We start from the raw sequence: 17,809 nt of genomic DNA, 5'->3' as shown, positions 1-17,809 counted from the left end.
CCGCTTACCCATTGGCTTGTGGATGAGCTACGGAGGTAAACTGTAACTCGATCTCATTCTCATCGCAATACTTCATGAACTCTTCATTGTTAAACTATTTTCCATTATCGGTGACCAGGATACGGGGAATTCCATATCTACACATTATGTTTTCCTTCAGGAATTGTGCAACCTTCTTGGTTGTGATCTTGGTTAAAGGTTTAGCTTCAATCCACTTAGTAAAATAATCTACAGCTACAATCAGGAACTTCTTTTGCGCAGTGGCCATGGGAAAAGGTCCAAGTATATCCATTCCCCACATAGCAAAATGAATGGGAGAATTGATGGAAGTCAACATCTCAGGAGGCTCTCAAACAACTGGTGCATGTTTATGACAATGATCACACTTTTTCACATATTCTTTGGCATCAGCCATAATTTCCGGCCAATAAAAACCTAAACGGGTTATCTTATATGCCAGTGCTTAGCCCCCCTAGTGTTGCCCACAAATACCTTCGTGTACTTCTTCGAGAACCGAACGTGCCTCATAAGGTCTAAGACATCTGAAGTAAGGAACCACATAAGATCTTTTGTACAAAATCCCATTAATCAAGGAATATCTCAGTGCTCGAATAGCTAGTTTTCGTGCTTCAGTCGCATCATTCAGGAGCCAACCAGTTTGAATATGGGCTTTAATGAGATCTATCCATGATGTCCCCAGCCTTATAGGGGCTACAAGCTTAACATCAATACTCCATGTTTTAAAATGCGGAAGTACACACTTCCTGAACTTTTCTCTATTTCCGATGAGGCGAACATAGATAATGGATTTGCCTTACATTTTCCTCTCTTGAAATGTGCTCAATATGGATTCATCGAACTGAGACATCACGGCCCTCACTAGGCGGACATACTTGGCCATTGTTTCATCTCTTGCCTCAAACTCCCCCTTGACCTGGGATATGACAAGTTTTGAATCTCCACAGACTTTCAAGTCCTTGACCCTCAATGTCCCTGCTAGGCCAAGGCCAGCTATCAGAGCTTCATACTCCGCTTCATTATTTGTGGTTGGGGAGTATAACTTCATGGAATATTCAATCAGGAACCCATCTGGGCTTTGTAAAACAAGCACTGCTCCACTCGAATTTGTTTTTGATGCTCCATCAAAATTGAGAACCCACTATTCCTTCTCTTTAGTGCCCTCTTCTTTGTCTCATTTATTGCCTTCCGTGCCCTGAGGTACAGTATCTTCCTGGCCCCCGACTTCTTGGTTGGGTATGGTACTGATAGGGAATAAAATTAGGCCTGAGTATGTAATTAAAATGGCATTAATTATATCAGAATTGGGCCGACAACCAGGCCCATTTGAGAGGGCCAAAACCCTGAATATTAATTAATTTCGTAATTAATTATTAAGGGATAAGTCAGTTGATAAGATGAGTCCTAGTGGGGAAATAAATCATTGTAGATTGGCTTCCAACAAACCTCATGGGATAAGGAATCAACTTCCTAATTCCTAGGAATCCAAAGTCCATTCTAATTCTAAGACTTTCCTACCAAGTCTCCTAACCCAAGTCCAATTCAAGGACTCCCAACATCTATATAAGGGGCCTCACCCCACAGATCAGAACTACATTTTTTGACTTGATCCTTGGCACACAGCAAGGTAGGTAGGCATCTTGTTAAGGCAGATTGAGTCACAAAGCACAAGAGCAGTCAAATTGAGCCTCGAAGCTCACGTTCCATAGTAGTAAGCACATCAGTTATTATACTTTAGTTTTTGATCCATAACATTTGGCGCCGTCTGTTGGAAAAGCACAACAACAACCATGGCGAGAACACGGAGAGGAAGCAGCACCCTTGAAGGAGGAACACCAGCGGGGACAACCCAAACAATTTCCTCAACCGTGGAGGTACCTCCGCATTCAACCTATGCCTCCACCCAAGTAGGAGCCCAGGTAGGGACAACTGAACCTCAACCTCAAGGGACGATTCCCCCAGCTCCTCAAGGGATGATTTCCCCAGTTCCTCAAGGGACAAATCACCAACTTCAACAGCTACATACACCTGTGAATTCTCGACCCGTTGGGTATGAGTACTCAACTATTGTGACCACTAACCCCCCTTATGGGATGCCCCTTTACCCCGGGGTTGGAGGGAGTGGACTTGCTGGACGGAGTGAAGCACGGGGGCAAACACCCCCTATATACAAGGTTTGGCTCCTATCCCAGAGGATCAGTAATTTTCTGGTCCTTATACTGAGAGAGACTCTAAATCTTCGGATCATGAAGTGGCCCCAAGAAGGAGACGTGCTTGCAAAGAGCCGATGCTTGATGGTAACCAACGTCCCAGGAGCACCCGAGGGACGAATCGCCAAGAAGTGCAGGAGAGAATCAGGGCTCATGAGGCTGAGATTCAAAGGCTGAAGCGCGACTTGGAGGCGCACCAGGCTCCCAGACCGCCACTACCACCTAGGGGGAGAAATACTCCTCCAATCATAGACCTGGATGGTCCGTCACAAAGAAGAACTATAGTCCCAAGAGCTGATCCAAGCAACCTTCTCCCTCTTGGAGATCCTGATGATCTTACTCCACCATTCACTGACGAGATAATGAATTCCCATATCTCAAGGAAGTTCAAGATATCCACTACCAAAGCTTATAATGGCACTGGAGATCCCGCTAATCATGTCAGGACATTCTCTAATGCACTGTTGTTGCAGGCCGTGAATGACGCTATTAGGTGTTGGGCCTTTCCTCAAACCCTGTCGGGAATGGCTCAAAGATGGTATAGTCGTTTGCCCCCGAACTCAATTGGGTCCTTCAGAGAATTAAGTCAGACTTTTATTAAGAAATTCATCAGCGGGAGAGTGCATGAGAAAAGTTCAGCATCCCTCGTGAGCATTGTGCAGGGAGCGAAGGAATTCTTGAGAGACTACCTGAATCATTTCACAAAGGAAGCTTTAAAAGTCCCGGACCTTGATGACAAGGTAGCTATGATAGCACTGCAACACAGAACTAGGGACGAGTTCTTCAAGATGTCCTTGGCCAAGCGCCCCCCTGAAAGCATGTTGCAGCTCCAAGATAGGGTCGGAAAGTACATCAAAGTGGAGGAGATCATGCGGAAGACAGTAGTACGTAACGAGCCCGCTGGAGGCAAGAAGCGAAAAACTGATCTGGAATATATCGCTAAGGACAAGTATCCTAGAACTGAGCAAAACCCTGATTCAACCCCAAAAAAGGGAGGACCTGGACAAAAGTTCACTGAATATGCTAAGCTAAATGCTCCTAGAAGCCAGATCCTGATGGAAATCGAGAAAGATCGAGATATTCGTTGGCCTAAACCCTTGAAGGCTGATCCTACCAAGCTAGATAAGAGCAAATATTGCAGATTTCACAAGGATGCTGGTCATGACACCGATGAATGTAGGCAATTGAAAGATGAAATAGAGTTCCTCATTCGAAAAGAAAGATTGAACAAGTATACTGAGGAAGGAGGAGATATGAATAATAATGGGAGAAAGAATTTTGAAGATCGTAGGAGGGACCAAGACGCTCAGGGGCGAAATCCCCAGCCTAGGGGACCGGTTATATATGCAATCTTTGGAGGACCGCGACCCCGAAGGCCTGTGATAAACATAATTTTTGGAGGACCAACTGTTGTTGGATTATCCAGGAACTCTAGGAAAACATATACCAGAGATGTTATGCATATTATTGGGGAAGCCCCGAAGAGGGCCAGGAAAGGAGTAATAATGGAATTTGATGATTCTGACTTGAAGGGTGTGAAATTTCCTCAAGATGACCCACTGGTCATAACACCAATAATAGGGAATAGCCCGTTGAAGAGGGTCTTTGTAGATAATGGTGGTTCAGTGGATATCTTGCTCCATGACACCTTCTTAAGGATGGGTTATAATGATTCTCAGTTGACCCCAACCGATATGCCGATATATGGATTTGCAGGAGTGGAATGCCCCGTGGAAGGGATAATTAAATTTCCAACAACCATAGGTCAGGAACAAAGGCAAGCAACACAGATGTTGGATTTTGTGGTGGTGACGGCTAGTTCAACTTACAACGCGATTATGGGAAGAACAGGGATACATGCCTTCAAGGCAGTCCCTTCTTCCTACCATTCAGTTATGAAGTTTCCCACCTGAAATGGGATTGAAGAAGAGAGAGGGGATCAAAATATGGCTAGAAGTTGTTATGTGGCCTCTCTGAGGGCAGATGGAGTTCGGGGGCAGGTTTTGCTTATTGAAGATCTGGATATCCGAGAGAATGATGAGAAAAGAGGGAAGCCAGCAGAAGACTTAGTTTTGGTTCCTTTAGCCCCCGAGGATCTTGAGAAAGTGACTTTCGTTGGAGCCACACTGGAGGAGCCCCTTATAGGGAAGTTGGTGAAATGTTTGCAAGAAAATAGTAATATGTTTGCATGGTCAGCAACCGATATGCCAGGCATAGACCCAGAATTGATCACTCATAAGCTGAATGAGGATCCAAATCGAAAGACTGTAAAACAAAAGAAAAGAAGCTTTGCTCCAGAGAGGCAAGAAGCTATCAAATAAGAAGTAGAGAAGCTCTTAGAAGCTAGTTTCATTGAAGAGATTCAGTTTCCTGAATGGTTCGCAAACCCTGTAATGGTGAAGAAGGAGAATGAAAAATAGAGAATGGGCATGGACTTCACTGATCTAAATGATGCATGCTCAAAAGATTGTTTCTCATTGCCAAGGATAGATACATTGATATATGCTACTGCTGGACATGAGATACTGAGCTTCATGGATGGATTTAGTGGATACAATCAAATCAAGATGCACAAAGACGACATCCTAAAGGTATCATTTATCACTGACTTTGGTGTTTATTGTTATCTTGTTATGGCATTTGGTCTCAAGAATGCAGGAGCCACCTATCTAAGGTTCATAAATAAGATTTTTAAGGATCTTATTGGCAAGACCATGGAAGTTTATGTCGATGACATGTTAGTCGAGAGTCTAGTAAAGACGGACCATATAAACCATTTGAAGAAAGCTTTTGAGGTCTTGAGATACCATAAGATGATATTAAATCCTGCAAAGTGTGCTTTCAGAGTGGGATCTGGAAAGTTTTTGGGATTAATAGTCTCCAAGAGAGGAATCGAGGCCAATCCAAATAAAATAAAGGCAATCCTGGACATGGAGCCACCAAAAACTATTAAAGATGTTCAAAAGCTCACTGGAAGGGTTGCTGCATTGGGGCGATTCATCTCCAAGTCTAAGGACAAGTGCTTATCGTTCTTCAAGTCCTTGAAGAAGGTTAAGGATTTTGTATGGAGTGAGGAAAGCCAGAAGGCATTCGAAGAATTAAAGAAATATATGGCCCAAGCCCCGTTGTTGGTAGGCCAGTTCTGAATAAAGTTTTATACTTGTACTTGCCCATTTCAGAGAATGCCTTGAGCGCTGTATTGGTTAAGGAGGAACTTAAAATCCAGAAACCCGTATACTATGTTAGCAAAATTCTGAATGGAGCTGAGTTGAATTATTCAACTATTGAGAAGTTTGCTTTAGCCTTGGTAATGGCTTCAAGAAAGTTGCGTCCTTAATTTCAGGCTCATCAATTTGAGGTGCTAACAATTCAGCCCCTGAGAAATATTATTCATAGTCCCAAGGCTAGTGGGAGGCTGATCAAATGGGCAATATAGTTGGGAGAATTTGACATCAAGTACAAGCCCGAACGGAAATAAAAGCCCAGGCATTGGATGACTTCGTGGTGGAATGTACCATACCCAACCAAGACGTCGGGGGGGGGGGGGCAGGAAGATACTATACCTCAAGACACGGAAGTTGATAAAGGGGATAAAGAAAAGGATGATTAGGAGAAGGAATATTGGGTTCCCTATTTTGATGGAGCATCAAAAATAAATTCAAGTGGAGCAGGGTTAGTTTTACAAAGCCCCGATGGGTTCTTGATTAAATATGCTATGAAGTTAGACTTCCCAACCATAAATAATAAAGCATAATATGAGGCTTTGATAGCTGGCCTCGGCCAAGCAGGGACACTAAGAGTCAAGAACTTGAAGGTCTGTCGAGACTCGAAGTTGGTCATATCCCAGATGAAGGGAGAGTTTGAGGCAAGGGATGATACGATGGCTAAGTATGTCCGCCTAGTAGGAGCTATGATGACCCAATACGATGAATGCCATGTTGAGCACATACCAAGGGAGGAAAATGCGAAGGCAGATGCATTGTCAAAGTTTGCTTCATCTGAGATAGAGGAAAGTGCAGGAAGTGTAAACTTTCGCGTTCTGAAGACACGGAGTATTGATGTTAAGCTTGTAGCTCCTATAGGGCTGGGGACGTCATGGATAGATCCCATTAAAGCCCAAATTCAAACTGGTTGGCTGCCAAACAACGTGACTGAAGCACGGAAGTTGGCTGTTCGAGCACTGAGATACTCCTTGATAGATGGGATTTTGAACAAAAGATCTTATGTAGTTCCTTACTTAAGATGTCTTAGGCCCGATGAGGCACACTTGGCTCTTGAAGAAGTACATGAAGGTATCTGTGGGCAACACTTAGGGGGCAGAGCACTGGCTCATAAGATAACCCGTTAAGGCTTCTATTGGCCAGAGATGATGGCCGATGCCAAAGAGTATATGAAGAGGTGTGATCGCTGTCAGAAGCATGCACCTGTCGTTCGATAAACCCTCGAGATATTAACCTCCATTAACTCTTCCATCCCCTTTGCCATATGGGGAATGGATATACTTGGACCTTTCCCCATGGCCATGACACAAAGGAAGTTTCTGATTGTAGCCATTGATAATTTTACTAAATGGATTGAAGCCAAGCCTTTGGCAAAAATTACAACTAAGCAGGTTGCACAATTCCTGTTGGAAAACATCATGTGCCATTATGGAATTCCCCGTATCCTAGTTACCGATAATGGAACACCGTTCAACAATGAGGAATTCAAGAAGTATTGTGAGGAGAATAAAATTGAGTTACGATTTACCTTTGTAGCTCACCCGCAAGCCAATGGGCAAGCGGAAGTGGCAAACCGAATAATCCTGGATGGACTAAAGAAGAGGGTCGAGAAGTTGAGGAATAACTGGGTGGATGAAATACTCCTAATATTATAGGCCTATAGGACTACCTGTAGAGTCACGACTGGAGCATTTCCCTTCATGTTAGCATATGGGGCAGAATCAGTTGTTCCTGTAGAGATATCACATTCGAATCCCAGGATTCAAGGTTTTTAATGCTGATAAAAATGAGGAAGGGAAAAGATTAGCCCTGGATCTAATTGATAAAGTACGAGATGAGGCACATGCGAAGATAGTGGAATATCAGAAAAAAGGCCTCGTTCTACTATGACCTAAGGGTTAAAGAAAGGTTCTTCAAGCAAGGTGACTTAGTCCTGAGGAAGGTGGAAGCTTCTGGTGTTGGGCAGAAAGGGAAACTTGCCCCAAATTGGGAAGGACCATACAAGGTCAAAAGTGTTCAAGGAAGAGGAACCTACAAGCTGGAGACTATAGATGGTTTTGAAGTCCCGAGAACTTGGCATGCACAAAACCTGAAGATTTACTATGTGTAAAGTGGTTGAGCACGATTCTCACTTGTCAAGATGACGAGTAGGTTGAAAAGCACCTTGAAGCTTTGCTTGCTTAGGAGTACATGTTTTAGTTTTATTTTGAGGTTTGTTAAGACTTATGTAAGGGATGAATCCCAATAATTTATGGAATTTAGAAATTTTTCGAAATATGTTTAACAAATCCCTGTGGCATGGAAAGTAAACTAAGTGCATGAGATGAAAACATAAAGTTTGATAAATAAAACTGTTTCAAATAGATAATACAAAGTCTGATAAATAAAGTCTCAATGACAAAGTAAAATAAATAAGCCATGCAGGGCTAGAAAAGCTCTAAGGAGTGAAAGTCCCTTCGACATCCATATCGTCATCTCCGTCACTCTCGTTGGATGTCTCGGTGGTCCCGGAGGAAGAAGAGCTATGATCGGCTGAGGGCCGAGAAGATGACTCGGAAGGAGGAAGAAGAGGGGCCTGAGGAGCACAGTTTGAGACAACCACTCGAGTACGAAACCTCTGTAGTAAAGCCTTGTCATCAGAGCAGATGTAGTCCGCTGAATTGTTGTCAGGACAAGCCTCGTTCACGGTTCCAAGGGCCGTGTCCCAGCCAGTCCTGAAAAACCCAGGGAACACCGAGTCGTCTCTCACCCTCATAGACTGAATGAACTCCTCTGAGTCCAAATAGTTATCTATCACCTTGTCTTTATCAGCCCTCAGCACGACCAACTCAGCGTTAGATTCTCTAAGCTCCTCCTCCTTGCGCTTCAACTTCCTTTCTAAAGAAGCATACTTCCTCTGCTGCTTCCTAAGGGCATTGTCCGCCTTGTACAAGGCGCTCTTCTATGATTCAGCTTGCCTCACAGCGTCTTGGAAGTAAGTGTTAGACTAAAAAAACAACAAAAACAAGGATATAAGGCAAGTGAATGTTACAAGCAAAAAGAGAGTAAAATTTTAAGAAAGGGTCATACCGAGGCCAAGGACTGAGCTCCCATGAGCTTTATCCTCTCCAGGTCTGGGGCAGCCACACCATCAGTGAAGTCCTTTGGGGTTACACTGTGGTAAGACCAATCCCAGGTATGCTTTGTGGATCCAACCACAGTATCCCCTCGGAGAAATCCCCAAAGAGGCTGTAAAGCACCAGTGGCAGCAGAGACCAGAGCAGCAGTAGAGATAGGAGCATTCTGGACTTCAGTTCCCTCAGCAAGAGCCTCCACCATAGGCTCCTTGTGCTTTCTTAGGAAGCTAGACTCCGTAGCCTTTCCTCGGGTGTCCAGTCCCGCAAGGCGAGCCTTCTTCATCCTCGCGGTCTCCTCAACAACAGGCATGTTATCCTCATTAATTTCCTTAGCAGCTGCAAAAACAAGAGAAAAACAAAAATAAGTGGTGTCAATAATGCATGGAAGAAAGTAAAAACGAGAAGGGAAGAAAAATACCCCGAGGAGAAACTGAGGAGAAACCCACTTGCATAAGGGAAAACTCCTCTAAAAGAGTCCAGCTAGGAGTGGCACCTTCATCCCGAATGAGTTCATTATAATTGATAGTCTCCTTGGGGGTTAGGTGAATGGATTTGAGGATGCCATCGCTAACCTTCCCGAAGGACGATCTGACGAGGGTGCCCCAGTCCCCATTCTCCCACCTTAACCTGACAAGACTACTCCTCCAATGTGGGCTATTGTCGGGAATGGAAGCACTATTAAAAATATATTTACACATGGTCCTTTGTTTAATGTAAACCCAACCACAAAGACTCTGGGAACTGTTATAACACTGGAAGATTTCCCTAAAAACATCTACTGATAAAGGAAAACCCCCTAAGACAAGAGACCATAAAACATAAAATGTTCCTCCAGGCGTTTGGAGGAAGCCGACAGGGGCATTAAAGGCATCTGTGTAAATAAAAAGAGTGTCTGGTTTCCAGTGGCAAGTACGATCACCACCACTAACAGGAACTAGCCTAAGAGGGGGACGAACGTTATAAAGTTCGTTCATTTTATAAAAATCTATATTATGTCAGGTGTTGCAATAATCAAACGAATCAAGATGTGCATTAGAGGGGTACTCGTCCCCTCTAGTGTTAATCGTATATAATAAATACATGTAAGAAGAGCGGATTTCGATATCGTTACTTCTTTTCGAAGCTGAGGCAATCTTGGTCGCTCTCTCAGTACCCTTGTCTCCCATTATTGGAGGAAGAAGAAAGCTTGGAGACTTGGGGAGATGAAAATGGCCAGAAAATTTCTAGAGAGGGAGGAGTGTTGAGAGTGTTGAGAGGAGAGGAGAGTGTTTGATAAATGAGGAGGAATGAAATGAGAGGTGTGAGGAGATCACACTCCCACCTCACTCTTATATAGCCCCTAGGAGGGCAAATTGGGCCTGAAAAAGCCCATTTGGGCCCAAAAAATAGAGAATTCTGGAATGTTCTAGAGAATTTTGGAAGAATTTAAGTAAATTCTGGAAAAATAGATAATACTTGGCAAAATCTGGAAGAATCCAGAAGAAACTTCAGAAATTCCATAATATTCTGGAATTTGGGTTCTAAATAAAAGCCCAGCTCAAATCTTACAGGGCCTGGGAGTAGGGAAGCCCAGTGTAAAAGCCCAATTCAGGAAAAATAATAAAATCAAATCTTGTTGGGCCTGGGAATAAATCATGCCCAAGTTCTAGGCCCAGGATCAATACAAAATGCCCAACTTAAGCCCAGAAAAGGGATGGCCCAAAAATAAGCCCAGATAAGGGCCTAAGTATTTGAATTAAAGGTCATACAAAATGAAGGCCCGGAAAAATTATGGGCCCAAGGAAGCCCAAAACCAAGGCCCAAAAGAAAAGCCCAGAAAATAGATGGGCCATAATAATAAAAATCCTGACCCAATTCGATCAGGATTTATATTGGATTTCTGGTCGAATATTTGAGGTCAAAATAAACTTCAACCAGAAAAATGTTACCTATTTATTCGGTCAAAATCAGGGTTAGAAAACAAAAAAAAGGGAGAAAAAATCCTGACCGAATTTTGGTCAGGAATCCTAGTCGAACACCCCAGATCGAAACAACTGTCGGCCAAGGCTAGGTAGGGGCTCATTCGGTCAAGATTTTGTTAAAAAAAATGCATAAAATCCTGACCGAAATTCGGCCAGGATTCCTGATCGAACACTCCTGCCTGAAATGGGCGTCGACCTGGGCACAATAAGCCTTAATTCGACCAGGATCCTGGTCGAACAGGATTCCTATTCGAAAAAAGTGGGTGTTTTATAAAAAAAAAGAAAAGTAAAAAAGGGGAAAATTCCCAGAATTAAGGAAAAATCCCAGAATTAAGGTAAAAATTCCAGAAATTAAGGAAAATTCCCAGAAATTATGGGAAAATTCCTGGAAATCAAGGATAAATTCTGAAAATTGGGAATAAATTACAGAAACTAAGGAAAAATCCAAGAATTAAGGGAAAAATTCCTGGAAATTAGGGAAAATTCCTAGAAATTAAGGGAAAATCCCTGGAAATTAGGGAAAAATCCCAAAAATAAAGGGGAAATTCCTGGAAATTAAGATAACTCCTAAATAATAGAAATAAAGCAAATTATTGTAAATGTGTAGGTCGCTCCACACTTCACGCAAAAACGATACCTCTAAGGGAACGAATGAACTTAACTTCTATGAACCCTTTTTACGGTTTCCCAGAAGTTGGGGGGAAAATGATAGGGAATAAAATATGGCTTGATTATGTAATTAATATGGCATTAATTATATCAGAATTGGGCCGACAACCAGGCCCATTTGAGAGGGCACAAAATCATGAATATTAATAATTTTATAATTAATTAATAAGGGATAAGTCAATTGATAAGATGAGTCCTAGTGGGGAAATAAATCATTGTAGATTGGCCTCCAAGAAACCTCGTGGGATGAGGAATCAGCTTCATACTTCCTAGGACTCCAAAGTCCATTCTAATTCTGAGACTTGCCCACCAAGTCTCCTAACCCAAGTTCAATTCAAGGACTCCCAACATCTATATAAGGGGCCTCACCCCACAGATCAGAGCTACATTTTTTGACTTGATCCTTGACACACAACAAGGTACGTAGACATTTTGTTAAGGAAAATTGAGTCACGAAACACAATAGCAGTCAAATCGAGCCTCAAAGCTCACGTTCCCTAGTAGTAAGCACAATAGTTATTATACTTTAGTTTTTGATCCATAACTGGTACACTCTATCACAAAATCAGCTAATTCCTGGGCTTTTATTTTCATTCGTGACTTGTACTTGATGTCCAACTCTCCCAATTCTATTGCCCTTTTAATCAGCATTCAACTAGCTTTGGGACTATGAATGATGTTTCTTAAAGGCTGATTTGTTAGCACTTCAATTTTATGAACTTGGAAGTAAGGACACAACTTCCTTAAAGCCATCACTAGGGCTGAAGCAAACTTTTCAATATTCGAATAATTCAACTCAGCTCCGTGCAAAATCTCATTGACATAATATATGGGTTTTTGGACTTTAAGTTCCTCCTTAACCAATACAGCGCTCAAGGCATTTTCTGAAAGGGCCAAATATAAGTACAAAACTTCATTCAGAGCCGGTTTTGTTAGTGTTTGTGCCCTAGAGACAACACTATGATGTTTTAGTTTAAGACATTAGGATTATTAATGTTTATAATAATAACTCCTAATTAGTTAAGAGTTATAATTCTTATTATACTCTCTATATAATATCTCTTGTGTGACTGATTTTGTAAGAAAGACTTTTACTAAAACTCTAGCCACTAAGAGAGAAGATGGAGAGAGCAAAAAGAAACGAATTTGTGCTAGTACACATCCAATTCTTGAGTTCAAGCATTTGTGTGGATACCGATAGAGTGTAGATGTGAGAGCAGGATGCGTGGTGATTGAACAAGCTTTGGATCTCCATTAGTCAGCCAATTGGTAAAGCTTCTTAAGGTAAACAATCTGATTTATGAATTAAATATATGTTTTTCGCATGGATCCTGTGGTGGGTTTCGAAAATTATGATTTTTTACATTTTTAATTACTGTTTCTGTTGCGATTATGTGCTCAAAACCCTTCAATGGCATCAGAGCTACTTGCGAAAAGTATTTAATTCGTTTATGTGTTTACTGGTTTTATGATGATAACATGTATACAATATTGCATGACTGTTATGTATACAATTTTATATATTCTACATGTTGTTATATTTATATATGCATATGTATGTATATGTTTTGAATATATGATAATCATGAGAGTTGTATAATCATATGATAATTATATAATCTGTATATATATTGATATATACATATTTTGTGTTTGTTCTTATTATATGAATCATATTTGATACGATTCTGAATCGGATGCAGCGAATTTGCTGAAATCTGTGTCTGGTTTCTGATTTTGGCAAAAGAATATTCTATTTAATATAGACTGATCTGTAAGGCGTTTGACATCATTTAGACCCTGTAATCTGCGATGTAATGTTATCAGATTTAATTTCGAATTTTTTGATTTTTGTTATATTTGGTTTTTATGATTAGATCATGATGGGTATGATATGTTACGATCATATTATTTGTTTTAACATGTTCTTATGTGTTAATTGAGCATGGTGGATGGCTATGGCTTATGACCTTAGGTTAATGGTTTTGGTTTTTTAAATACGGCTTGCATGTCATTTGATTTTGTAATTATTAAATCTCGAATGTAACTCAAGTTCTTATTATAAGTACATTAGATTAGTTTTTATTTTTCATTCGTATAATGTACATGAAGACATGAAGATTTAAAGATCAAGGAAGGGTAATCTCACATGGAGGCCATCCAAGGAAGCAATACAAGAAAGAAGACATGTAATAGTTAGCCTGCATTTATTTTTCACCTTAGATTGACCTAGATCTTTGTCATTAGCTTGATGAAGATCACATAGGATAAAGCCATAACCAAACATGTTTATTAATTACACTTTACATATATATGAGCATATGATGAATGTATGTGTAGAGTAGTTTATAAAAATGCATGCTTAATTGGATTAAGGATGTATGTATTATATACAACACCCATGCCATGCTTTTTAAATAAGATAAAATCTGTAACGACTCAAGATTTTAAAATGAACAAATGATTATGAGATTCTCGTGTTTATGAAACATGAAATAAAATACAAATTTTCTTTATTTCTGACATGGGGCGATTTTGTCAAAAGCGAGTTCTTTGAACTTGTAAGGTTATGGATTTTAAGCGAGACCGTTGTGACTCCCACACTACCTGGAAATCAAACCATTGACGAATATTGTTTTGAAGTATTTATTCAAGGAAAATTGGGAATCTCTTTATAATGGGATCATGATCATTTTTAAAATTAACAAAACCCTAAAGTTAATATTAATTTGATCGGATGCCTTACAATAAGTCTAATACGTTAACCCTAAATTGATAAGGAGTGGGTTCGCCAAAACGAAGTACTCCCATCTATCGTGGGAGATGTGTTCAAGTATATTAATGCTTTTGACTATTGGGTTTGACTTAACTAAGTTACATAGAGTTTGGCGAGATTTATTAGATAAATATGAACAAATGTTGTTCCACCAAGCTATCTAAGAGTTATATTTTTGATATAATTGACAAATATTGTCTACCTAAATAATCATGTTTTAGGAGAAAAGCCAAAGCTGACCTAACGCATGGTGAAATATGGATCTTGGCTCACTAGAAAGGATATAGAAGATGTTCTTTCTGAATTAATAGTTAGGGCTATTGATTTGATAAAAATAATAGGAGATATATATTGTGTATATATATGAATAATCACTTGAACATAATTTAATGATCATTTGTAGACTAAGTCATTTTATGCACTTTCATATTGTAGATATCAAATGACAAATAACATAAATAACTTATCTATGTAATAGTCCTTGAGAAGGACAAGCTGACATTAAATAATTTCCATAATTGACACGACAACTTGAGGATTGTCCTCAGGTTCAAGGATGTCACTCAAACCTCTACCTTATTTCTTCTAGCTGAGAATGAAACATGTGCTGAAAAAAATGCTTACGAGAAGCAAATTGATTATGTAACTGATGTTTCATGTCTCATGCTTGTAATTATGAGTGCTGAGCTTTAGAAGTAACACGAGCATAATGATGCTTATGATATGATTGAGCACCTTCAAAGGATGTTTGAAGGATAGGCTCGTCAGAAAGATTTGACAATAATAAGGCACCATACTTTTGCATTAATGGGAGAATGAAATCCGGTCGGACCAGATGTTCTAAAGATGATATGTATATGTACCTTGATATTTTTGGTTTCAAGAATAGTCTAGATACTCAGCTTGATTTGATCAAACAATCTTTGAACAACTTTTATTCTTAGTTTGTTAAGAACAAAAGGAATGAGATAGACAGAACACTCACTGAGTTGTTAAGCATGTTTAGAACTGCTGAAAATAACACGGTAAAGGCATGAATTACGTCCATATTGATGATGTACACATGGAATGCAAATGTGAAAGGAAAGTGAACAGGCAAGGTGAAGATTTGAACTTATTCGATGCCAAACCAAAATCCAATCCCAAAGGGCTTTTGAAGCCTAATAGTGGTGTTGCTAAAGGAGATGATTGTCATTTCTGTGAAAATAACTGGATGAATGGAAGTTAAATTATCAAGCTTATTTGGAAGATCTAAAGAAGAAGACTAGAAATGGTCAAGCTTCAGGGATAGGGTTAGAATTGGATCACAAGTTATTACTGTAGTTGAAGGAACTCGATACCTAATTTTTCCCATAAGGCGAGATTGAGAACTTGATAAATTGTTATTACGTGCCTGCCTTTAGCAGATACATTTAGTCAATTTCTTGTCAGGATAAGAAAGGTTTTCATTTTAATTAAATAAACAATAGTTGTTTATTCTATTTCAATGATAATACTTATATTGATGCACAATTAGTTAACAATTTATATGTTCTAAGTTGACTCAAGTTAAACATTACCTCTAGCATTTTCGTTAACCCATATTAATGAGAAACGAATTTATGAGTTACATATAGGTGAATACTTGGATAAGTTTGATTTTGAATCGTACGGAAGATGCGAACTTTGTCTCATTGGCAAAATGACAAGCTTTTTTTACCTGATCAGGTGAAAGGGCCACCGAACGATTATGACATACATAATGATGTATGTGGTCGAATGAGTATGATGGCAAGGGGGCTTATGTAACGCCCCCAAATCCGGGGTCAGAGGATTTGGTCGTCACTATAAAACTTCAATCCAAATTAACCTGTTAAATCAATAAATAAATGCCAGCGGAAGATAATTATCATAAATGACCCCAAACTAATCCAAGATCTTTTAAGGTTACAGTTCTAGAAACAAGAATTCCAAATTCCATCAATAAATTTTTCACTTTCTTTTGAAATTCTTTTCAATAAATTCCAACTCAAAACTAAACCCACTAGTATAACTTCGAAATGAAGTATACTAGGCCCAAATAAAATATACAACTATAATATAATATAATATAAACAACCTTATACAATAAAACTTACACTAGCCCGCAAACCCTGGACCAACCACCTTCCAAGAGCTTCTTCTTTGCTTCCGTGAATTATGCAGCTAAACAACTCAAGCTAGTCCTCACTGGAGGTTAAATTTGAAAACAGGCAAGTATGAGCGAAAGAAATGCTCAGCAAGATCATTATGACATATATAGGGTCTTTTGATATAAAACCGACATCTGCATCAGAGCAGCACATTTAAAAGCATAATTGCTGAATCATAAAATTCTAGTGGAGGAATCCCAGAATTGATTCCTTAATCGTATTCAAAACCAATTTGATATTTTTGAGCGAGATGCTTCAGCAATACTTTGAATCTTGACGAGAATAAAACTCGTAAAACAGTGTTTACGGAAATATCGTAAACTACAATAATATGAGACAATGATTATGGATTGAATCATAAACTTTATTCAAAACCGAACTCTTCAAATTAATACTTATTTTGCTGTCATATCAAATTAGATATCACTACGAACTTTGATGCTCACAACATTCCATACTGAAGTCAACATCATTCATCTATATTAATACCACATTTGATATTTAACAACAACGTAAGTATCAGCATAAATCAAAATCTGAATCAAAACCGCACTTTACCATTATTCCAAAACAGAAACAGTTGATAAATCATTTATTCTATGAATATCAAAAACAATATGATAATTTAGATTAGGATCATCCTCCGACGGACATACTATCACATGCTGATCAGCCCGTGTGATAGCACAAGGTCAGGATTCATAGAAACGTGACCCCAAAATACGAGTACTCAAACAAAGGCAATATACCTGCCTGTGGCAAAAATTGTGTCATAATGTTTCATATGGCACTTAGAAATAGCCCTCCGCTGGACCGTCCGTTCCGGTCACTTACGCAATTATGATCTAATCTTAAAACCTTTTATTGAAATGGGGTCATAATAATCGACACCCGACATAATTTTATTCGCCCAATTCTTGGGTAGGAATATTCGCAACCAAATCACTTTTATCAAAATCCAAAACATTTTTAAATCCGATAATTGGATAAGTAAAATCACTTGACTATTCTGAACATAGAATAGCAGATGAGTATTTGCATGAACATAATTATTTAATTCAGCGATATGTAAAACATCTATCTATCTTGAACTGAGAATAGGGAAAGCAATACTTGCATGATAAGATTTAAAATAAATATCACTTGAACAATAAGTGATGATAGGGATACTTGCCTTTGGGTTTTTAGCAGTTAGTCACACTCGCAAAGACGCATCTATTCTGACATTCTGTCTCAAGACATCTCCGTCCTGCTTTTCAACACCGTACTGATATGCTGCTCCTGCGATTGCTAGAAGCCAGATATCCACTTCCATTCAATCTCACTCTTTATCCAACATATTGTCTTGATCAACTCGAATGATCCGCATCTATAATTAAAATATAGAACTTTAATTGTCTAATCGATAACCACTCGACGAACTACGCGTCAAAAGCCTATCGTCTACCCATACGATAGCCCACACACAAGGAAAACAGTCAAACACAAGACTTGTGACCCACATATACACGTAATTCACATAGCACATAAGCACATAACTCATATCTCACATAATTCATATCACATAAGACTCGGTTCATCAGAAGGGTCGACTCGGTATGTTTAAAACGGAAATCGGGTCAAAATATGATTTATCGATCAAAAATCGACTCAGAATGATTCATAAA

The sequence above is a fragment of the Apium graveolens genome, chromosome 2 (assembly GCF_009905375.1).
Source record: "Apium graveolens cultivar Ventura chromosome 2, ASM990537v1, whole genome shotgun sequence".
NCBI lineage: Eukaryota > Viridiplantae > Streptophyta > Magnoliopsida > Apiales > Apiaceae > Apium > Apium graveolens.
Note: the sequence above shows the minus strand (reverse complement) of the source record.